Consider the following 24,640-nt stretch of genomic DNA (forward strand, 5'->3'; position numbering starts at 1 on the left):
ACTCTTAAGTAAGTGTCTTTGTGTGCTTATTCGTGGACACAGCGCATGAAAAAAACCTCACACACTTTCTCGTTTAAGGAGCTTTGACCCCGTGGCTAAATAAAGACAGCCAAGAGATAGCCATTAGGGCTAATGACAACTCTCTTCGGTGTCGAAATGAACGGTCAGAAATCATCTCGTTGTGGCACAGACTTGATATCATTAAATCAGAATGACTCTCAAGTATTAATTGAGACATTTAGAATCCTCTTGTTCTTTCTTTTTTTTTTTTTACAAAGACTTAATTTGCAATTTCATTCTAAAGGCTTATCGATATGTTACAATCTACAACAATCTCTTTGTTGAATAATTGTTTGTGACATACACCTATCTTCATACAGCATCGCAGGACACAGTTTGGCTTGACGGATTCTTTCTTAATCCATTGATTCCCACTGTGCAGGCAGGATTAGTGGGCACCAGTGCCACTATGTGTGTAAATGTATGTTTGTTGAAGCTGTTGGATGTGAGTAAGCACTGGACGCAGGGCAAGCAGACGTGAACTTCCTTTGACTATGGCTGCACTGTGGGGCTGTCGGGTGTGGTTAGACACCACACAACACTATTGAACTTGAATTCCGAGAAATAAACACACAATTGTTAGGAGAAAAGTCAAAATTACGAGAAAAAATTAATCTGAATTGTGTGAAATAAACTCGTACTTGCAAGAAAAAAGTCTGTAGCCTATATGAGAAATAGAGTCGTAAACGCCATAGATAGGCCTACAGCTCATTCAGTCAATGCGCTTGAGCTGCAGGATGGTTCGATGTTGCATTCGGCTCTGCGATGTTGGTATAAACACTGCCATCTAGTGTACAAGCCTATTGATTGGGGGAGGCAGGCAGTGCTGCAGCCTGTACGCTGGAGAGGCAGGAAGCAAAACATTTACATTAGCGTGCAATTTCAAGATGGAATCGAAACTCGAGAACAGGAGACATGTGGAGCCAACCTAAGCCCTCGCCATATTTAACTAGGTAGGCCTAAACCAAGCTGTTATTGCTCATAAAGCGATCATTGAGGTCTGCACTTGAAGTTACTTGATTAGGCGGGAGGATTTACCAGTCAGTGTAGCATTCGTGGCAAGCCATGCTGTGACTGTCTTACAAATGGCCTTCCAAGATCGTGAGAGATCACAGACATGCATGACATAACCAGCATTGCTGTCATATTGTTTAACAAACTATTGTTTTACTATTTGTTTAACAAAAACTATTTGTTTAACAAATAAATGGTCCTGTCTTCAGCTTCCCTCTTACCATCGCTATCGCCATTCTCCTATCAGTAGGCTAGCCTATGTGGCAGCTATATTGAAATAAGCTGGCCAATGATATTAGCTTTCCCTGCTCATTATATTTTTAATATATATAACTTGTTTTAACTCATCCTCGAAATTAATTAAGAATATTACAAATATTTTGTCTGATTTAACATCCGATGACTACTCCAATTCACTGGTTAACAACCCTGCAGTCAGTGGCTACAACATGGAATTTTGGCTAATCCAATGGACAGCTAACGGAAAGCTTCTTGAACAAACTGGTACAGACATCTTCGAATGAAGCCAAACGAAATTTCCCTGTCCAATTGAGACGATTTCAAGAGTATTTTGACCGTGGAGAAGTCTGTTTTTGCTTAGTCTTTACTTGCTAGCCACGATTGCTTTGTCCTTGGCTGCCACATCATTCCATCAAGAGCATCTCCTATGTGGAATAGGCAGGAATGAACACTATTACAGCAGCATTGTTTTGATGGCTGAGAGAGTCAGTAGCAAATGTGTCTGTTGATGCTCCATTACATACAGAGTCACGCACTGCTTGATGTAGGCTATGGACTCAAAAATAACTTTCAGTGGGTTCTATGATGTGTCTAATCAGTAGGCTAGTAGGTTTCATATTGCTCACTGTTAGGACGATTCTAAGGGCCCAGAGCTGACAGGGAGCCAACCCCCTCAATAATTATTATTATAATACCAAAGAGTATAGTTACTTCTATACTCTTTGATAATACTATATATCATCTTGGGGGCCCAGAATTATTGTCTGTCATAGGACCCACATTTTCTAGCAGCGCCCCAGTTGTGAATGATGCACGAAATGTTTTGTTTTTTTAAGCCATTATGCAATCTAAAAGTGGAACAGAGACTACATCCACATTAGGCCAGATCAGTTTTAACATGTATTTTATAAACAAATTTGTTCCACGTCCACAAACACTGGATTAGTTTGGAAGTACCGGTAGATACAATGTGCGTCCACATTATTACCCCTGATTCGCAAATCTCTCGCAAATCTTAGTGTTAAAATCTGCATTAAAACTTATAATTCTGATTCTTGAAAATCATGACAAACAGTCAAGAAGTATGGGTAGACGGGAAGAAATAACAATCAGAGAAAATCTGCAAACTGGGGGGAAATGCCAAGTTCACTGCCTGGGTGCAATAGATAGCTTGCATGCTACTTACTTATAGGAATTCCAGGTAGCTTTGTCTGCTAAGCTAAGCAAACAAATGAACAAAATAGCCTTCCTCATGTGATGGACATTATAGAACATTACACAGTGCTATAATCAAGAGGGATTTGTGAGAAAGAAAGTAATAACTATACAGCATCTTTATTAAAGTGCAATGGCTATTAATCAGTTGCCATTCACTGTAAGCTACTCGTCAAATGAATAAATGTAAATATTTACTTCTTGAAAAGCAGCCCATGGCCATCGTTACGTGAAATGAGCACAACAAATCAGGGAAGGGAACATAACTTGTAGGCTACACCATCTCTTTTCAGATGGTTCCGCAACAAACTGTCCACATTCGTCCTAAACAGCTCGGGTGCAAAACGAGTTTGGGCAAGGCAAGTTTATTTATGTAGCACGTTTCATACACAGGGGTAATTCAATGTGCTTTACATAAGCAAAGAGTAGCCTAATAGTACATAAAAGCAGCGGGGTCGCCAGCGGATTCAAATTGCTCCGTTCTGGGGTCTCGGATAAGATGGTCTAATGTAGACGGGAGGGTGAATCGTGACAAAAAATGTGTCGGATACAAACGAATCCAAGATAGCATGGACATGGGCGCCAATGGGGGGAGGGCCCTCAAGAAACTGACTCAAAGTCAATGCCCTGTTAGTGGTAGGCTACTCAATATTTCAAATGTCAAATATCTCAATATTTCTTAGGTGTTGCCATAAGTATCCATAATTAATGCTTAAAGTTTGGTTCTCTGCTTCTCCCTACGTTAACCTAAGGCTTGTGGGACATATTCAACACAATGCAAAGGCTTGTGGGACATATTCAACACAATGCACGAAGACCGGACTCGGCACACTGCAGGATTCGAACCCGCGAATACTTGCACCTCGGAGCAGATGTTGAGCGTGTTGACAATTGAGCCAAAATCCCTGGGCTGCTCGCTAAAAAAAGCAGCAATGCAAACATGGGGCAGCTGACTCATTGACGGCAGTATTCATGTATACACAGTTCAAGGTTTATGCCCTTCTATTTTGTAAAACTTAGCGAAAAATTGGCCATCCCCAAAATGCACCAGAATAAAGGAAATCACATCAAACAAATTAAACATTTTCTGGGGGAAGACCCCCAAACCCCCCCTCTCACATGAGCGACAATTAGTTGGGGGCCCTTAATACATCTGGGCCCAGGGGCCCGAAAGTTCATAATCCGCCCATGGATAAAATACATATAATAACTTCAAACTAAACTAACCTTAAAGGAGAATTCCGGTGTGATATTGACCTAAAGTGTATTGAAACATGATACCGAGTGTGAACGTATGTCTCATAGCCCATCTCGGCTTGTCCCCTGCACTCCAAAATCTGGCGCTAGTTAGCCGATGCTACCAACAGCTTTTTCAATAGTGGTGCTTCGGCATCGGGCTAGCCATGTAAATAAATCACTGTTTACACCCATTTACGAGGCTCAATGTATCTCCACACTTCATTGGTAGACTTCCGAGGGCCCTGACATTTAAAACGAGACATTGAGAACTTTGAAAAAGCACTGGTAGTTTACTTACAAGACGATTTATACAGACAGTATCTTCACGAAGTTTAGCGTTTGCAGCCATCTTGAATTTAGTCACGATAAGTTGAGCAACGAGTAAGAATGAACAGGTATGATAAGGGATCAGATTCCAAAAATAATTCAGTGGAAATGCATGGATTCCAGTTTCTTCCAGTAGCAGCAACTGGAATCCATGCATTTCCACTGAATTATTTTTGGAATCTAGATGACTCGGTATCATGTTTCAATACACTTTAGGTCAATATCACACCGGAATTCTCCTTTAAGACCCATTTCACATCAGACTACACAAAAGTGTACCCAATTGTCTCAGAGTAAAACACAATGATAGTCTTGCACACTGGCGGGTTAAATGATTGCAAAAGACTTGTTGAGGTGAGTTTAAGAAGTGTCATTTCATTTGCATATTACTCAGGCCTATACTACTGTAGATGGCTAGTTGCCAATGCTACAGACCTTTTATTTATTTTCTTATTTCATCACACGTCAAAACACACACACACACACACACACACACACACACACACACACACACACACATACACACACACACATATCTGACTTTCTCCAACTTTTGCACATCTCCATAGAACTTTTTATTTATTATTTTTAATTTCTCCTCCATCTATCTACCCATGTCCTTGATTGCCTAGCCTTTCTGCCCCCACCCCCCACCCCACCCCTATCCCCAACACACACACAAAAAAACACACACACTTACATCATCACTGTCATCACCTCACATACATACACCACACTGCTTGCTACAGTAAGCCTCCTCTACATACTTGCTGCACACTGCCCCCCCCCCCTACATACACAGCACATTGTCTTCAGGATCTTCTCCAACACACATCCTCTACATACTTACAGCACACTACCCCCACCTACCCACACACACACTACACACACACAGTCACTGCTCCACTCCCCTCCCGCCCACACACACATCTTCACTGTCATCACTCACATACATCATACATACAGTACTCTGCTTGCAATAGTAAGTCCCTTCACCATACTTGCAGTACACCCCCCCCCCCCCCTCTCCCCTACATACACAGCACATTGTCTCATGAGGAAGCTTCTCCAACACACATATTGCACACTGCCCTCTCCCCACATACACAGCACACTATCCCATCTCCCCTGTCATCCCCCCAACACACACACCAAGACCCCTGGCAGTTGGGTTAGCCCCTTGAGCCGTGGATTTCTTCCTTGGTAAGGGAGTTTTTCCTTGCCCCTGTTGCTCTTGGGTGCTCCTTGTTGGTGCCCCCCGCCCAATCCCAATCCTCCCCCACCTTTCTTATGCAGCCCTTGCCACTTAATCTACTAAACCCCCCCCCCCCCCCCCCCCCCCCCCCCGCCATAAATGCAGAAATAGGCTGACACCAGACATAATTTCACTGCATTTATTACTTCCAGTAACTATATTGAATTTCCCCTGGGGATCAATAAAGTATCTATCTATCTATCTATCTATCTATATGCATGTGACAATAAACTTCCTTGTATCCTTGTATCCTACATGGACTACCAAAACTACCAACTACCAAAATCTATATATTTTACTATCACAATTTCTATCAATAGGCCTTCCTTATTTGGTGTACTGACTAGACATTATTGAACAAACATCTGAATTTCAGTATCTAATTAGGTTAGGTTGGGATGTCTGCTATACATTGTTGACATTACTGTTTAAATGCACTTCCAGTATAGTGAGTGTTGGAAAAAACGGTTATCATTTTTATGTTGAGGCAGTGGGGGTGTTGTCGGCAGCTGCTGAAAGTAACTAATAAAGTAACTTATAATCTAATTTAGTTACTTTTAAAATCAACTAATCAGTAAAGTAACTAAGTTACTTTTTAAAGGAGTAATCAGTAATCAGATTACTTTTTCAAGGTGGCAACACTGACTGTGTGCCGTTGTTTGATAGCTGTTGCTTTTAAAACAAACACAAAAATAGAAGGCTAGACTACTTTGCACGTACCTTTGATGTTCAATGTAGGCTACAGGATCCTGTGCCATAATTTCTGTTACTTCTCAGGCGTGGTCTGGAAGGTTCTGAACGTTCAGTCGTGTTATCAGCTTCATAAGTTTGGTCACGAGATTTACAAGTTTCAGTAACTTAATACTTATCTATTGCTAAGTGAAAGCAAGACTGTGTTGAAAATCCATACAGTATATTAATAAGTTGAGACAGCTTTCCTTCTTTTTCAGTATGACAAACTCCTTCAAATAAGTTGTCAACTCACCTATACATGTACAAGTAGCAAATAAAAAATTTTATGTCGAAAATGTGCTTCATTTTAAGTTTTATCTACTAACTTAATGAATCGTTTTTTAGAGTGATATACTTATGGTGTGGATGCTTGCATTTCTTTAGGATTCCGCTGTCTTGGTTTGTATAGAAATAAATATATTAGGTGCCACATACACGTAAGAGTTTGGACATATGGGACGGTTGGTAATATGTGAGGTTCCGATAATTACTTTCCATAAAAAAAAAAACACCATCTGGTATACAATAAGGACATATTAGTGTATATCAGGCTTGGAATTTCACCATTTTATGGGCAAGGCCACTTGGCCTTCAGTTGGGCATCTTTGGTGGGGGGCACAAAGGCCACATGTCAGGGCACCAAGGCCAAAGTTAACTATACAGTAGTAGGCTATAAAAATAATCAAAGTTGTATTTAGCCTATTTACAGCAGTAGACCTGCATCACTGTATGAAACAATACAATGAAAAGCATGACAAAACATGACACATGACATATTACATAGAACTGTAAATCATCTGATCATCTAATATTTACAGATATCTAGGCTATATTTAACATTTATTTTATATTTGGCCTGTTATGAAATCATGTATTGAACAATTTACAATTCACAGCTCAGCTTTAAGAAACTCAAATAGCCATGCTTAGCATTTTGTGCTCATTAAGCTACTTTCACAAACTCTTAGTCAGCTGTATATCCTCTGATTTTAATATTTACTGATATCTAGGCGATATTTGTAACATTTATTTTGTATTTGGTCAGTTATGAAATCATGTAGAAACATTTAAACACATTGTGAAACTTAAAGCCCAAATTTGGAGACATGTATGTCGAAATTTGCTGCAAATTCAAAACCGGATTACTCTGGAACGGCTAACTGTACAGGGGACTGCTTTACACCTTTGTGTTTGGTAAGGTCTGCTGTTTATTTTGATATATGGTTTGTCATGTGTTGAACGAAGGGTTCGTGAAGTATTCCACTGAGATGAATGGGTAGGGAGATAGGCGCAGAACCTAGAATGTATAATTTAATTGAATCATATTATTTATTGTCTCGCGAACCGTTCACCACAGAAATTAGCGACTAACATCATTTAAAAGCTGAGAAAGCTCTTTCATGTGAAGTGATAGGCTACTTGTGATGTCTGTATGATGAGTAGGCTACTTTGCGAGTAGTTCAACTGAGAAGAATGGGTGAATTTGGACGCACTTCTTTCTTGCCGTGTGCTGTCATTTTCTCCACTGCGTAAAATAAATTAATTTGCCCTGTGAATGCTAAGATTATTTTGACAGGCCATAGGCTAATAAAATACGCAATTAGTCGGACGCAAACCAGAATATTGAAAGAAGGGGGCCCCAAGGCCAAAGTGGCCTGTAAACCTCTGATTTTCAAAGGGGCATCACGGCCAACGCAAAGGGCTACGACGGCCATGGCCGCCGTGAAATTCCTACCCTGGTGTATATAATACAATGGTTTTGATATGTATGAATCCCAAATGAATATTTAAATTAAAGGGGAACTATGCCATTTTTTATCTTAATTTGCCTTAACTGAACAGCTTCGGAGTCATTGAAATGGTTATATGACTTTTTTCGGGTTAAATGGTGGCCGTCTTGCTTCTCCCTAGCGCCTGTGAGCGGGAAAACCACCCTTGCAACTTTGGGCCTGCGGGCCTACGGCCTCAGAGACAGAAAGTCTCGGAGTCTCACAATGTAACAAATTGCAAGTAAACCATTGTCGGAGGAACAGGGAAAGAGGAAATGGCAGACTGAGTGAGTGTCGTAAAATATATACTCTGAAGCTGTAGAGGGAGCTCTGCAGAGAAACCTGCGAGCAAAAAGCGAGAAAACAGCAAAGAAATTGCCAAACTGCATAGTTTCTCTTGAAAGAAATAAAATGTCTTACATTATTCACATTTTTTCAGGGTTTGCATACACTACCTAAGACCTCAAGTGTAAGTAAAATTGTATCTTACTAATCCTCATTAAAGACCACATACACTCACCTACCCCAGCCTTTTCAATATAATAAAGAAATAGTCCTATACACTTACTAAACTATTAATCATGAAATTGATTAAAGCAAGAAAGACAGTTGCATAAAAAGCTTTGATAAGTATATTGAAAGTTCCCCTTACCGGTGGGATTAAAATAGTTATTGGTTAGATGAAGGCTTAGGAAAATGGCAACTATCAGAGTTCCACCAACAAGAGTATGCCAGACTATGCCATGGCTTTGAGGCGCCTGTTAGAAAGTCACATCCATTAGCAAGCAAGACAAACATTACATTTGGCTGGTTCAACACCCAATTATAAATATACACACATTTAACATGCAATCTCTTATGTTCTAAATAATTTTTTAAATTATTAATTCAAATTTCCTTTTTGTATGGTTCTGCTCAACTTGTTCAACCCGAATCCCTGTTTCAGTTGTTACAACAGAAATACGTTTAAGATAGCATAGACATATTTGTTGTCTTTGTTTGCCTTGATTATTAAGCATTGTTTATCAGTAGTAGTCATCAGTAACTTCGAAACCTATTAGTGCCTTCCCCTTTTGTTTGGAGTTATTAGAAATTCCAGAAAGTGGAGAGATCTAAAGTCGCCTAAAGGCTGAACACTTAAGTATAGCATGCTAAATTTAACATCACCGCGTGGCTAAGCATAAAGAGAGATATGCACACAATGCATTAGAGGAAGTAGCTATTAAAGAGTTTGAGAGATTGTTAAAGAGGTGGTATAGATAATAGTTTATAACTACTGCCAGTCTGATAAAATCTGATAAAATCTGCCAAATTGTAGTCAATTTTCACTTTACCATTACAAATGGCCACGTCATCGTTATACCTCCTTAAGCAAAATGGAGCTGAGCTTTGCCTATGACAACTCTGCCCGGATTCCTGGCCAATACTGCCGACCCACCACATGCCCTTTGACAACTCCTAATCCCCTGGACAATTCCATTTCCTACTCTGGACTATTTGAACTTTCTGACACTACAGTAAATTAGGATTAATGCATTATCATACCGGATATGTATTCATCCCACTGCTTGTAACTTTCACCTTAGGTGGCTTTTAACTAGCCTGGTCCTTACCGCCTATGACTTATGTTTCTCTTTGTCATACAGTCTGGCACAATGTAATAGGAATCTGTCTCTGTAATGGGCGGATGCTTATTTTGAGGATTAAAATCATTGGAGTTCCCTTAACCAATCAGCAACGTTTCTGTGCGCCGGAGTTCAGGCTCTTACACTTACCACACACACACACACAGCATTCGGTCTCCCCAGTCTCTCCGTTACTAACGGGGCCACCTGATAAATCAAACTTTTCCCAAAGCCAGTTGGAAGGAGAGCTACGACGTCCTTGCCATTTATAAAATTGACAAGACAAGCCTCTTGTTCTTGCTTTAATTGCGTGATGCTCTCAAGAGTTGAGACAACTTTGCGGATAGCTTCTAGCGTCACCTCCGTCGCCATTGTTGCTATGCTGTTGAACTACAAGCTTCGCTGGACTACAAGCAACTCGGCAGGCCCTAGGCAGATGGGTCAGGCCCTTGAGTCGTGGATCTGCTCGAGGTTTCTTCCTATATGTATCTGCAATTCTAGGGAGTTTTTCCTCGCCCCTGTTACCCATGGGCCTTCTTTTCTTTTCTTTTTATTTTCTCTGATTGTCTAACACTCTGTAAAGCGCCATGAGACATGTGTAATGTTTGGCATTCTATAAGTACAATTAAATTGAAATTGAATTGATTCTACATAACACTTAAGTCCCTACCACTTTGAAACATTGAAAATACACTTACATCTCCCTTGTTATGACCCTGAAACTATATGCAAGAGCCATTATTGAATTCAATTTTGTCTGACTCTTAATTAGATTTAAAGTCATACATATGTGATTTGATTCAAGTCAAATTTATAGCCACAAGCAGATACGATCAATACAATAAGTTCTGTAGTTTTTTAGTTCATCATTCCATCATATTCCAGATGGATTACTAAGGCCCAAACAAATCCAAAAGAGATTTATCTCACCAGAACATCCAACACTTGCAATAGTTAAACATTAATCCAAATACCAGGAGGTGTACCTTTTCACAAAAAAAAACAGGACCACTATAGTCATGTTTGAAGAAAAAACGGTATCCCTTTTCCTCATACTGCATCAGTAAAGGTCTTCTTAACAAAACATTTTTTATATAAAAATATCAATATCAAATCAATCTAATACCATTGGAGGGTAACTATTACCACTTACCAAACTTCTTTTGGGACTTTTTGTGTGGACCACCTCACTACATCAACACCTTAACCAAACCTTTTAGTACAGGGGTATTGGAATCTAGAAGTCTTGATGACAGGCATGTATACATACTGATTGTATAAATACTGACTATCCAAATCCAAGCACTATTTCCCATTCAAGCATGCCAGACACCCAAATTACTGCCTGTTGCTGGTGATTAGAGGTTGATCTTTGGCCCTCTGAACCTTAAAACCCCACTTTGTAAACACTTTACAACAGGCCATTCAAAAAACCTCATTCTGTAAAGGTCACATATGGCAAGGACCTGCATAGTTGTGTATGTTCTGTTGTGAAGCAGGAAGGGGTGAAGTAGATAATTGTTGAATGTTGCAATCTAAAGCAAAGTTCATCTTAACATCAGGATCAAAGGTTTGTAACATTTAAACAGGCCTAGGCCACAGGCCACAGACCTCAGCTGACCAGTGAAATATTTCCGTAACGCTGACAGTGTGTCATTACAGTATCTACATGTTCTCTTATGTTCAGTTTTTTGGAGTGGCTATGTGCACTGACATAACTGTTATGTCTTGCCAAGTCACAGGTGCTTGTGAATTAAATATGCACAAAACATGCAGGTTTTTTGGTTTTGCTCTAATTCATCCAGAAAGAGAGACAGAGAGGTGATACTGTTCATTTTTTTATTAGGATCAATAGTGTTTGCCAATCTATCAATCTCTGTGACATTGTACTACCTCTTTTGTACTACCTCTTTTTTACCACAGGGGGGTGACATTGCTCTTTCTTAAAAGAAGAAACAAAGCAAGAACAGTGTTCAGACCAAACGAATGTTGCCTAAATTCATAAAGAAGCAATCACTCTCATTCTAGAAGCTCTAGATTCTATTATCGATTAGTTTTAGATAGATAGATTCAGAGGTAACTGTCTGTAGAATTTTCCTTAGTAAGAGCAGAGAGGGTTAAAGCGGAGCTAGTAATCAAGGATCTTTGGTAAGAGCCTTAATCATATCTACATAGGTTCTGTCTGACTGATAAAGGTGTTCAACAGATTCAGACAGAGAGCTCTGCATCTCCAGGAGTCAACAAGCCCCCTGGTACCCTATCAGAACAACTAAGGTTCAACAGAGGAACAGAAAAATATGGTTCTAAAATCACCCCTCTCCTTCCCCCATGTCCAACCAACCATAGCCTATCACTACCAACCCCCAAGGGGGGTGTTAAGAATACTTAAAGGAGAGGTTCAATCTCACCTCCGCCAGCTGCCATAAGGCGCGATCTTAGGAAGCCCTATTGATTTTTAAAGCGGGGGTTTACTGTCCTCTTCCTACTGGGTTGCTTGCGTAGCACAGGTGGAGCTGGTGCATAGGGTGTTGCTGGTAGATCGGGCTGTACACGGAAAAGAATAAGATCTAACCAAGTGTTAGATAAGCTGATTAGATTTTATTTGATAAGCAGTTTTTGCAGCGTGCTGATTGAGCCTTTTCAGAGGGAGCAGGGGCTGGTTCCTCCGAGGACAAACCTTTTGGAGTTCCCAAAACGGACGAGGCCAGACTGAGGAGGTCATCCCTGGGGCTGGGTTTATGTCGTATGCATCCACGCACAAGTGTATGGGCGTAAAAATAGTAGTCACTTTCAAAATAAAAGCAACGATATTGAATTGCATGCATTATCTCTATGCTAGGCTCTTGACTACTTACTACTACTTGACTACTGGTTTTTCACCGACCTTGTGCGGGCCGGTCAGGGAAAGGCCACAGGCCGTATGTTGCCCATGTCTGTTTTAATGGCTGCGTCAGGTTGTAACAAGGGTAGGTCCTAGATGTCGCTGTTAAGTTATTCTTAACAAACTAGAACATATTTTTTTCATTCTTTCATGGAGTAAACATGTATGAGTCCTTTCTGGCTAAATTTCACAGGTTTCACTTTTAACAGCTTAATGTAGGCTAAATCGAGTTTGAACGGAGAGAATAGAAAAGTGTTACTACTGTGCTAGTTCTCCCCTACTCTCGCATAGTCTAGTAAACCAATGGAATGTTGGAACATTGCGTTCCCCAACACAAACGCGAAAGGTCGAAAGATCTTTTGATGGTAACTTTTGAAGTTTTGTTTTGAGAACGTACGGTTAGCCTACTTAACATAACTGTGGTTTTCTGAGAAATGTCATAAGATGGTTCATCACATTGAACAGGCCTTAAGCTGACTGCATAACGTGATTATTTCGGAGATTCTGCAACGTTTTCAACCCGGAATTGTGCATAGGCTATGTCATAGTTGAAAACGTATCAGAATCTCAGAAATAATCATGTTATGCAGTCAGCTTAAAACCTCTGCAGGCGGGTACATGAGGTCAAATCCTCCAAGTGTTTTACAGATTTTTTTTTTTTTTGTGGTGATGACGGTGACGAGCTCAGACCCGCGGTAGGTGTCACGTAACCGCGGTATTGCAGTAATGCTGTTACCGTCCCAGCCCTAGTCATCCCTCGATAAACCACTTTTGACTGGAATGCTGTGTTGTAGCCCGGAGATTCAGACCCAAATCTAGAAAGATTTCAGGTCTGGCTTAGCCTAGAAATCTAGACGCACCCTAGCGGGCTAGTCTAGCAACTCTCCGTTGGCTTGTGAGCTCGAAAAATTAAACTTCTATCAGGCCAATCAAATCGTGTATAGAGTCGTTAGGTGGGCTTAACATAATGATTGATGGCAGAGTTGCAACGGTTTGGCTTGAATTCCCTGCTATTTGAAAACAAATAAGATAGATGTTGCTGTTGGCGAACAGTGTGACACGAGTTAAGCTTTTATTAAGTTGGCAAAAGTTTGAACTAGCCAACTAGCTCCGCTGGTGGGAAACGCATGGAACTCATAGCGCTGTCCTATTGCGTGCAGAGGAAATTTGAAAGACAACCGATTATCCCGCCCCACGGACTGAGCACTGCGAACGGTGAGTGCCCAGACCCTACATTTTAATGTGGGTCTGGCTCATCAGGCTAGGTCTGGCTATGAGTAATGAAAATGGCCTCGAGGGGCGGCACCAAGCATACATTTGAAAATATCACTGGTGCTGCCCCTCGAGGCCATTTTCATAAAACTTGTCTCCTCTCAAGTTAGAAAGTGTAATAAGACCAACGGAAAATCAAATGTAGCGATTTTCTAGGCTGTTTTGACATGGAATTATTGGAATCATTCAGGCGTAATAATCCAGTCACTAACCAATTCGTCTGCTGCAGCTCAACCCATAGGTGGAGTTTGACATTCGAGCCAGGGGGGCAGACAAAAAAAAGCAGTATGAGCACATATGGAGAAAACAAACATGTTAAATAAAGATATATATTACATTGTAACAATTTAACAATTCATTCTTATGAAATCCAATGCAGCACGGTTGTCTTGAAACGCAATAGACAGTGTCGCCTAGCAGTTGAAAACATTCGGGGCTTAGCCCATAGAGTCTGGTTGCTGCTCACTTTTGATAAATTAATCCACCGCTGTGGAACATTAAACCTCCGATGCCTCAAGAGTGCTGCTGGCATGCGAGCCACCTAGCAGAGTGGAGTTTTAAATAACAAGATGCATCTGTTCATGTATGCTTATCTTAAGGAGAACGAGTCATTGAAAAAACTCAAATTTGATTCTACAAAGGCAAAGTAAGTAAACTCCAAACTGTAGGCTATTGAGTGCAGGGCAGACCTAAATCATAGCGAGAACTCCAAGAATCAAAGGAAGTGTTCACCTACAGTCTGATGCCTCTCCAAACGCACAATCATGCCATTACGTTAAGACATGTTAAGAAAAAAATATTCATATATTGCTGTAATCTAATGACACGAAAAAAAGTAATCCACAGCGATCAGTAGGCCTAGATGCACAAAAAGGGTCATGGTATATCTAGCCAGGAGTGTCACATTCACCAGCCAGTTCCAAACGGGTGAACAAGACTTCGCCACTTTGCCAAAGTGGAATAAAAAGTCCAAAACTGCACACAACGCAAAATCAATTAGTAAGCTGACTCATATACATGGCATTTAGGCAACCTTTATTGCAACGTCGGCACGGCAAGATGTCCATACTAGTGCAACAGTAATTTTCGTTTTCGTCCTGCATGCCTCGTCAGGTTGGCCGTAATGTCGCTTTCAATGTGAAGGATCGCAAGAGAAGAATACCTGGCTGCTCCCATCATCAACCGCAACCCGTTTCTTATATCGTTGTTTTATGTTATTTAAATTATTTTTAAAATATCTGGTCATGCCAGACATATTTCACTAATTTTTGAAACAATGCAATTACCCGTTAACACCAGGGGGGGGGGGAGTGCTCCCCCTGCACCCCCACTAACTTCGCGTATTGCTCAACCTTGTTGCTGTGCTATTTTAAGGTGCTGCATAATATCATTGTGCTGCTGTGCCCATGGTGTTCCTTGATTATTATGCTGGAATGAGAGTATAGTTCCATGTCAAATCAGCCTAGAAAATCGCCACGTTTAATTTTCCGTTGGTCTTATTACACTTTCTAACTTGAGAGGAGACAAGTTTTAAATAGGAAAATTACTGGAAATCTTAGTCACTTTTAAATGTGATGCTAGCAGGCGAGAAGCTAATGGTCTAATCAGATTCGATGATCTATGCTAGGCTGGAGCTAAAACTGGTATCGCCAGACTCAGAGAACGGCTACAGAGCCCAATAATTTTACAGTGTGTCTCTTGGGTAACATATGTACACCTGGTAATTTTTTCAGAATTTTTTTGAGACCTACAGTATGTGTGTGGGCCCTGGTTGAATTGACGTGGAATGACCCTATTGCTAGATTGTTGTTGACACAAGGCTTAGAATATGTTTGTTTACATAATCACTGAATGTTTGAATATTTTTTTTAGTGTGGTTATCTTATTCTTAAAGTACATACATACATACTTACATACAATTACCCCCAAAATGGAAAGATGGATTTGAAATGTTGACAATTTCTCACTTTTTTAAGGTTTCCCAAAATCGGAGAGAGGAGGAGGAAGTGGGAAGTTGTCCTAAGAACGGACAGTTTTGCTGCCACTGACAGGACACTGATCTGCTGTGAGCACTTCAAGACCGAGGACTTTGACAAGACCGGGCAGACTGTGCAGTTTAAAGATGGTGTTTTGCCATCCATTTTCAGCTTTCCAGCACATCTTCAAAGGGTATGTGTATGTGTATCATTGACCAACAATAATTTAAGGTGTATAAGAATGACATATCAATATACATATTTGATTACCGTATTTTCCGGACTATAAGTCGCACCGAAGTATAAGTCGCACCAGTCAACAAATGTTTCATAAAGAGGAAAAAAACATATATATAAATATACATATGTTGCACCTGAGTCACAGGACTGGCCAAACTATGAAAAAAAGTGCGACTTATAGTCTGGAAAATACGTTGTTTCTGCAAGTTATATAATTTGTTGTTTAATACAGCACATTTTAGACACTCAAAACTACTTTATTTTAGTCGGTAGCAATAAGAAGCACTACCACTTCAAGAATAGTGGAAGACAACCTGCCAATGGACTTGATACCTGATGTTGTGAGTATTTGCATGTGGAATGTCACAAACTAATCAGAGCATCATATGGCTTGTAATATTAAATCCTTTATCTTGGTGGTACCCAGAAAGGTTTATGTTGGTGTTAGTAATCTAAGGGCAATTTCATACCTGAAAGTCTGGACCAAAGAGCTTGGCTTTGGTGATTTCCTTGCATGAATGTCTTACATTCATAAACATCATGTTTGTGGCTGCCTGCTGCTCAATCAGTTTTTTTTTTGTTTGTAAGATATGTTTTATGAAGATGTACACATTACCTGAAAGTGTCACAAGCTATTTTGAGTATTTAGAAAAAAGGTGTTTTTGACTATCTGTTTGCAGAATGTATCACCACTGATACAGTCTAAATTGTTTGATAATACTCGTATATCGTGTTTTTTTTAAGGTGGTAAGGTGGCTGGAATAACAACCCCAATGCCAGCCAGTTTAAGTATATATTTAGAAAGCTGATGGCCTGGTGTGGAGTTGTGGACCATGCAGAGACAATGTTACAGCACAGGATGAGGCCGAGACCCTACTAGCGGTCATCGACACCTCTACAAGCCTGTCAACTGTATATATGTCCTCTGCAGCAAGAGAAGATCTTCCCTTTCCGTTTGCTGACATTCCTGCATTAGTACATGATCACAGTTACCTTCCCGTCAGCTTCAATTGTCTTCTGGACAATGCTCTCGTGTACATTTCAGGTAAAGGCTGACTGATTAACCCATCCCCTCCTGTGGGCCACCGGGATACCTTGTTACTTGGCTACATTTTTAATAAACATGTTTTAAAATGTCATCAAATGTCCCTGTAACACTGTCCAAACATTGATTCTAGTAAAAAATATTTTTATTAAAAATGTGGAAATATAAAATCTTATGAGTTGATTATAATAAACCAAATCGGTTGAAAGATGGCCGCCATATGCGGACATTCGACTCCATTAGCCAGCAACACAGACGAGACATCTAGCCATTCTATATATATCCAGAGAGGGTTAAAACGGAGCTAGTAATCAAGGATCTTTGATATAACTATGTTCCCTTATGTTCTCCTCTTCTTCCTCTTCCGACCTCTTTGGCTGGACTCTCTCCCAGTCCAGGCAAGTTTCCATGGATACTCCCAGTGGTTCCACGCCTAGAAGAGGTGAGAATTTACATAAAGTACTTTTTTTCTTAGTCAGATAGTAATTGTTTATAATGTTTTATGAAAAGTTCTCGATTTTTGTTGATGCACAGAAAACTGAAAAATATCATCTTCATCAATTGTTTCATACAACTCAACAGCAGATGCAACATAAGATGTACGTGTTGCGGTATTGTGAGTGACTGCAAGATCATAAATACTATAACCCCCCCCCCCCCACACACACACACACACACACACACACAATAAAAAATAAAAAATAAAAACTACACCCCCGGGTAGGCTATAGGCCACTCACTCTCATGCTACATTGCTTAAATAAAAAAACGAGCCCATTTCCCATGTTTTGGTTTCTTCTGGAATTATAAGAAAATGTCCCTATGAGCCTATTTTATTATTAAGCAGATTTAGCCCACTGTTAGAAGCAATAGGAGACTGGTTGGGTAAAAAAAAAAACACTACCACATCAGCATTGGTTGTAATGATTTTTTTTTTAAATCAATAGGAACATTAAATCTAGGCAACAAGACGTGTCATATTATCATGGACAAAAATCAAGTGCACATCACGTGAACAACATATGCACATCACAACAATCCAACCAATCACAAAACAGTATCCGCGCGTGAGGCCTGTGTAGGCCTATACATATTTCTTATTTGATTAGCAATGGTCTTTTCGTGGAGACTACGCTCAGAGCAGCTGCAGAACAACAGCGAGCGGGGCTGGGGGACGTGACTCCGGGCGTGTGCAGGCCCGAACTGCACTGTATGACCACTGAGCATAGATAAACAGTAAAATGTAGCTGGGACGGTAGAGGGGTTAGAAACCCATGAATAAAAATAGCCTATTTATTTCCGATAGCCTATTTTTGCACCAAAAATATGTGAAAACCATGAAAGTTTAAAATGTAAACAAAAAAACAAAAAAAAACTCTCACGTTCCCAGCGCCCCCCTAGGTTGTACGAACGCCCCCGTTGAGAAACCCTAGCATACACTGACAGGGACTGGCTCCCTCCTCCTTTTTCAAAATGAAATGAAAATAAAAAATCTAATGTAAATGCAAATTTTGCATGAAATGTAATATAATGTAAATGCAAATTTTCAGGTGACAACAAGTTGTAAAAATCACTCGCCATGTCTCAAAAAATAGTCGCAAAATGCAAGCATTTGGTCGCAGTCTGGAGCCCTGTATGTGGTCTGTTTGCCAGCACTGAAAGGCTTTTTTCCAGTAAATGGACGTGAAGAGAGTCAATTAATCCATCATATCTCAAAATAAAAGTCTTGACCCATTTAGACTAGTATTATAATTAGAATTACAGTATAGTAACTGTAAGTTTAAGAACTCAAGTGTCCCAAGTCGGATCTGTTTATGGGTACATCCTTGGCCTATGCTACATATTTTCAGCAAATTTCATGAAAATAGGGCACGGGTGAAAACATTACCTCCTTGGTGGACAGCAACATACTCCAAATACCTCCAAGATTCTATAGATGACTAAAGGAAGAAAGGTTTGCAAAGTATACACAACTATAGACTAATCCTCTTGCAAACAGCACAAGACACAAAATATCTGTCCTCTCACATTTTCAGAAGGAGCTTCAGGCATTTTTGATGAGCACAAACGACGAGCACAAACTACAACAACAGTTTCCTCTTCTAGTGATGTAATATACGAGAGGGAGTAGCAGTAGGGCTGGGGCGCTGAGGAACAGCACTCATGCTGTCCACTCCATCACTCTCACTCACTGTCACTGCAGAATCATACATCTTGTTTGTGAATAGTTTTGGAGATCAACTGTGATGCGATTTTGGTTGTCTGTCAGTTAGACTTACCGTCATTGCAAGGTTCTGGCAAGGGCCTAGCGGCTCTGTGATGCAGTAAAAGAGGGCAGAAATGAAACATTCAGTTGGCCACTTTTAATGGATGGCAGTGTTTTATAGCAGCCAGTTCACATTGACAGAATCAGAGAGTATGAACAGGTATGTAACATTATAACAAATTATAGGTAATATCTACTCTTCATGCATGAATTCTACATAGTTAACCCATCGGTTTTGGCATATTTATCTGAAAGGAACATTTGTTCATGCTTAGAGACAACTCAACTCACAAGACCGGGAGTTGAAATCCTAAGGGGGAAGGATCTGTCCCCAATCACCATTGTGGCGTTGAAGCCATACGGATCATCCACACATTGCTGTGGGACCTGCAGACAGTAGACATTTAATGTTTGGGGGTTGAATAACTCCTAAATCAAGCAGTATCAACCTGAAGAGCATCAGAATAAGTATTCATATTGTACTTATTGGCCCAGTGACAAAGTTAAAACATGGTTTCCATTGATGAATGTAAAAGCCATACACTGAGATTTTGGTCATTTTGAAAGAAGAAGTTGTCATAATACACCACGTCTGGCCTTTGACTGTCCACAGGGGCCTGTGTTAGAAACAAATCACAGTTAGCATACACAGCAATTCCTCTTAGACTTCAACATTGTTTTATAATCCGATATGACTTGAAAATCAACTTCTGCAGTTTTTTTGGGACTTTGCTGTTTCACAATCATGGCGAGACAGTGTGTAGTGATTTGTTATCCTTTTTCACCATGTAGATATGTAGACTGGCTGAAATCCACAGGTAGTTTGGTCGATTGGCCCATCTGATCTCACACAAAAGGTCATTGTATGACCTCCACACAGGGGGTCTGGCCAAGGCTTAACTAATTTTAACATACAGTGTTTGTTTGTTACCTCAATTCCTCCTACACACAGAAAAACTCGTTGTTACTTCCAAAATATATTACATAAATGTATATATGAATATGACATATTCATGTTTGGTCTTGAATTGATCCTTGTAATCTGGGCACTGAAGTCTGTATGTGAACCTCACACCTATAATTGCCACACCATCTGACCAATGATACAACATATATGAATTGATCAAACATACAGTGAGATGATTCCTCCAGAGGGGGAAGGATTGGTCTTCAATCACCACTACTGCATTGACAGCATATGGGTCATCCACACATTGCTGTGCAACCTGCTGATAACATGAAATAATACCTGGGTGTTTAATGACTTCTTTAAACAACATGACTAAATACATTTGTATACACACTACTAACATGAAATCTGTTATGATGCAATATTGTTGTCTATTCTGATTACAGTGCATGAAAATGCACTGTACTGTTCTTCCTAGGCAACTTCTTCTTATTACAGTGCATGAAAATGCACTGTACTGTTCTTCCTAGGCAACTTCTTATTACAGTGCATGAAAATGTTTAGCAAAACTGCTAGAAAATGTTAGTTAAGTTAGCTAAGTAGCATGGTTAGCATGTTAGCATTGCTAGCACTACTATAAAACATTAGCTAAGTAGCATGGTTAGCAGAATTACAAATCTTAGCATAACTGCTAGCAAACATTAGAGCCATTCCAACTTTCAGTTATCGTCAAATATCTACCTATAGACCCCTTCGCAACGGTGGTGAAAACATAAACATTCGGGTGGGCGTGACGTCACTGGAGGCAGAAACAATCGTTTGGATAGTGAGGCGGCTATTTGAATAGTACTAGTGAGGCGGCTAAAGTCAGACAGTAATCTAAAATCTTTGCTAAAATGTGTAACGATATAACACAATACGTACATACACTCAGTGTACCTGATCGGGAGGATTATTTGAAAAAACTAAGGCTACATTATCAGATGGGACCATCCTGACAGACCCAATACCGTCAGTGATTGGAAAGACAGGTTTGCCATCAGTTGAATGGCCGGACATTACTGTAGACACTCGGTTTTTCAATAAGGAGAAGCTGAGGGTGTATACATCATTGAATGCATATAACTATCTCCTAAATGGTCATGTCCAAGACTTACAATAGGCCTACAATGACGTGGTGAGTTTTGTGGTTGCCGAACCGTCATTTTACCGAGCCAGCGCCCGCCCATGTCACAAGGCAAAGATGTATTGCAAACGTGCTAATTACCAACCATTTCGTTTGAAAATTCTAAAACAACAACGTTTTTTAATACTTCAAAATAAAATTTGATAAATGAACCTCACATTTTTCAGTAGCCATAGGTGTCTAGATTTGAACAAAATCTAGTTTGTTTCTTACCGGGGCTTTTACTGCCTGAAATATCCAATTTTGTTTACCACGCTCGGAGTTAGTGCTGGGCCTTACACAGTAGTAGCCTAGTAGCTAGTAATAAAGGATTTGGTTTAGCTCTTCGAGTCACAGTCAAATAAAATTTTTGGTAGGCTACATAGCTTATTTAGATACACTTATGGTGTGGGCGCTTGCGTTTTTTTAGGAATCCGCAATCTTGGTTTGTATAGAAATGAATAAGTGACATACATGTAAAGAGGTTGGAAATACAGGACGATTGGTAGGCTAATATGTGAGGTTCCGATACAAGGCTTGGGTTATCGTGAGTCAAACGAACAACTACGTTCTCACTGGAAACTGTAGCCTAGGCCTACTTATTTCAAATTTAACCGATTACTTTTTCGGTTCTGGCACCTGACAGCACAGCAAGATGAGACCATGATAACCTTTAGCCTCCCGAATATGACTGTTCGTTTAGCTTCCCAGCTGAGGTGATGGTTTGTTTTGCCTCCAGTGAACGTAATGACGTAGGCTTAGAAGGTACCTATACACAGCCATTAAACTATTTGAATATCAACATTCATTAAACTGCTAGAAAACGTTAGCTAAGTAGCATGGTTAGCAGGTTAGCATTGCTAGCACTGCTATAAAACATTAGCTAAGTAGCATGGTTAGCATAGTTAAAAATCTTAGCATAACTGCTAGCAAACATTAGAGCCATTCCAACTTTCAGTTATCGTCAAATATCTACCTATACACAGCCATTAAACTATTTGAATATCAACATTCATTCAACTTCCAACAACGTCTGTCAACAACTTTTAAACTATTTACCTTCAACTTTTAAACGGTCTACTTTTAAACTATCATTAAACTATCTATTAAACTAGCTGTCTATCAACAACTTTTAAACTATCTACTGTCTATCAACAACTTTTAAACTATCTACATTCAACTTTTAAACAGTCTACTTTTAAACTATCAACTTTTATTAAGCTATGCAACCACCATGTCTATCCTAGCATCACCGTAGTAACCATCTCTGTATTATCTGTTTTAACTATACATGATATTTTACATCACAACTTTAGCATTTTCATGCACTGGTAATTCATTGGAATTGCATTTCTAGTTTCTGTTCGAGCTCCCACCTCTGTTGCTGCAACGGAGACGCTAACATATATTTTAGTTGTACTTTTTTGTCTTATTCAGCATTGTTCATCAGTTGTGATCATCAGGTCTTTATTTTCATTTCCCTTTTTCAATTGGGAGATCAGGATTTGGGAACTACTTTATGCTGACTACTAGCATGCTAAATTTAACGACGCCGCGTGGCTTAGCGTGGAGAGTTAGATATGCAGATTTGCCCTGTGCCTTAGATAAAATTGTTAAACAAGTGATATTAATGTTACTTTATCATCACTGTCTATACATCTGCTTTAATCTACAGTATGGTTAAAATAAAGTGTCATTTTACCGTACTGTCTTCTCCACGTGGCTCGTGGGTCATCGTTTTGTATAGCTTTCGCTAGCACATTACGTCACATTAACTTTTCCTTTCTAATGTCTGATTATATACAAAAGTCCTTATTTACAAGTAAAGAGGTCCTTCATTTTGAAGTATATTCCATTCATTTTACTTTGATCTTTGCCTGACTCTTAGTACTCTTATTTACTTTTTAAAGTACATACATTGGGGATTACAATTAAGAACTAAAATGTTTTGTATGCAGATTGTTACCCTTTATTTTGAAATCAAGTTAGCCCCATAGGCATATGTTGAAGATGAATGAAGAAGACCCAAAGATATCCAAAAGAGATTTATCTCATCAGAACTACTTTTCTCTTGCAATGTTAATCCACAAAATAACAAGAGAGATGTACTGTATCTTTCCTTGATAACTGGGCGTAGACCCAAAACAGGAATCCTCTAGTTAAATATGAAGATAAAAGTGCTTTTTCACCTGCCTCCTGTCTCACAGATGTTCTCTACGCATGCCCTGCTTCATCCAGCAAAAAGTTGAAACTCTTGAAAGTCCCCTTTCCCCACACTGCATCAGTAAAAGTCTTCTTGACCCTAAATTATTCAGAGAAAAAAGTATAAAAATCAAATCAACATGCCCACATTACAGGGATCGATTCAAGACCAAACGTGAATGTATTACATTTATAGATAATTTTTGGAAATCACAACCTGAGGTTATCTTTGTTACAATGGGAGGAAGTAACGCCAGGTGACAAATGTATGGTAATTGGTTAAGTTAAACAAAGAGTCTTTGTGTGGGAAGACTATTTGGCTAGAAATGTGCTGCTTCCTCCAGCAGGTCTAAGTAAGTGAAAGTATATATACTCTTTTGATCCTGTAAGGGAAATCTGGACTCTGCATTTATCCCAAGCTGTGTAGGCCCTATATTAAAGGTATACTTTTGTTAAACCCTAAAGTCCCCTTTCCTCACACAACATCATTAAAGGTCTTCTTGACAATTAATTATACAGAGGATAAAATATTAATATCAAATCAGTCTCAACTTCTTTTGGGACTTTTTGTATAAACCACCTCACCACTACCAACAGCTAACAAAACCTCTATTAGGGTTATTGGTACAGTTTTGATGACATACATAAAGACATGTATAAATACTGACTCACCAAACATTATTTCCCATTCAAGCATGCCAGACACCCCAGTTACTGCATGTTGCTGATGATGAGAGGTCGATCTCTGGCCCTTTGAACCATCAAAACCCACTTTATAAACACCTTACAAGAGGCTGTCCAAAACTCCTTGTCTGTAAAGGCTCACATTCCTATGGTGAGGACTTCCATAACTAGTTTGTTCTGTTGTGAAACAGGGAGGGTCAAGAAGATCATTGTTGAATGTTGCAATCAGGAAAAAAACAGGCCTAGACCTCAGACAGCTGACCATTGAAATATTGTGTGTCATTAAGGTATCTACATTTTCTCTTATGAAGAATATGTTCAGTGCTTTTTAAATGACCATGTCTACTCACATCTTGCCAATTCACAGGTGCTTTTGTTTTTGCTCTAATCCATCCAAAAAGGGAAACAAAGAGCGACCTCTGTCTCTGTGACATTGTACAGCCTCTTTTGTACCACAGGGGGGTGACATTGTTCTTTCTTAAAATAATAGACAAAGCCTGAACAGTGTTCAGGTCAAACGAAT

General features: G+C 39.7%; 2 long non-coding RNA genes across 5 annotated transcripts; one reads left to right on the forward strand and one right to left on the reverse strand.

Moving 5' to 3' along the window:
• The first annotated feature begins 885 nt into the window (after positions 1–885).
• Positions 886–16,984, forward strand: LOC121684057. 2 transcript variants are annotated; one of them, XR_006023012.1, is made up of 4 exons: positions 886–1,013; positions 15,606–15,798; positions 16,112–16,186; positions 16,590–16,984. It is a non-coding gene; the product is annotated as an uncharacterized LOC121684057 (long non-coding RNA). The 2 variants fall into 2 exon arrangements; XR_006023011.1 differs by having other exon boundaries at positions 16,112–16,984.
• Positions 16,985–17,070: 86 nt separating this feature from the next.
• LOC121684055 lies at positions 17,071–24,385 on the reverse strand. 3 transcript variants are annotated; one of them, XR_006023010.1, is made up of 6 exons: positions 24,106–24,385; positions 23,421–23,533; positions 20,290–20,382; positions 19,448–19,543; positions 19,170–19,204; positions 17,071–17,323 (listed from the first exon to the last, which is right to left on the reverse strand). It is a non-coding gene; the product is annotated as an uncharacterized LOC121684055 (long non-coding RNA). The 3 variants fall into 3 exon arrangements; XR_006023009.1 differs by having other exon boundaries at positions 20,290–20,385; XR_006023008.1 differs by lacking the exon at positions 23,421–23,533 and having other exon boundaries at positions 17,072–17,323; positions 20,290–20,385.
• Between the last annotated feature and the right edge of the window lie 255 nt (positions 24,386–24,640).

The sequence above is a fragment of the Alosa sapidissima genome, chromosome 15 (genome assembly GCF_018492685.1).
Source record: "Alosa sapidissima isolate fAloSap1 chromosome 15, fAloSap1.pri, whole genome shotgun sequence".
NCBI lineage: Eukaryota > Metazoa > Chordata > Actinopteri > Clupeiformes > Clupeidae > Alosa > Alosa sapidissima.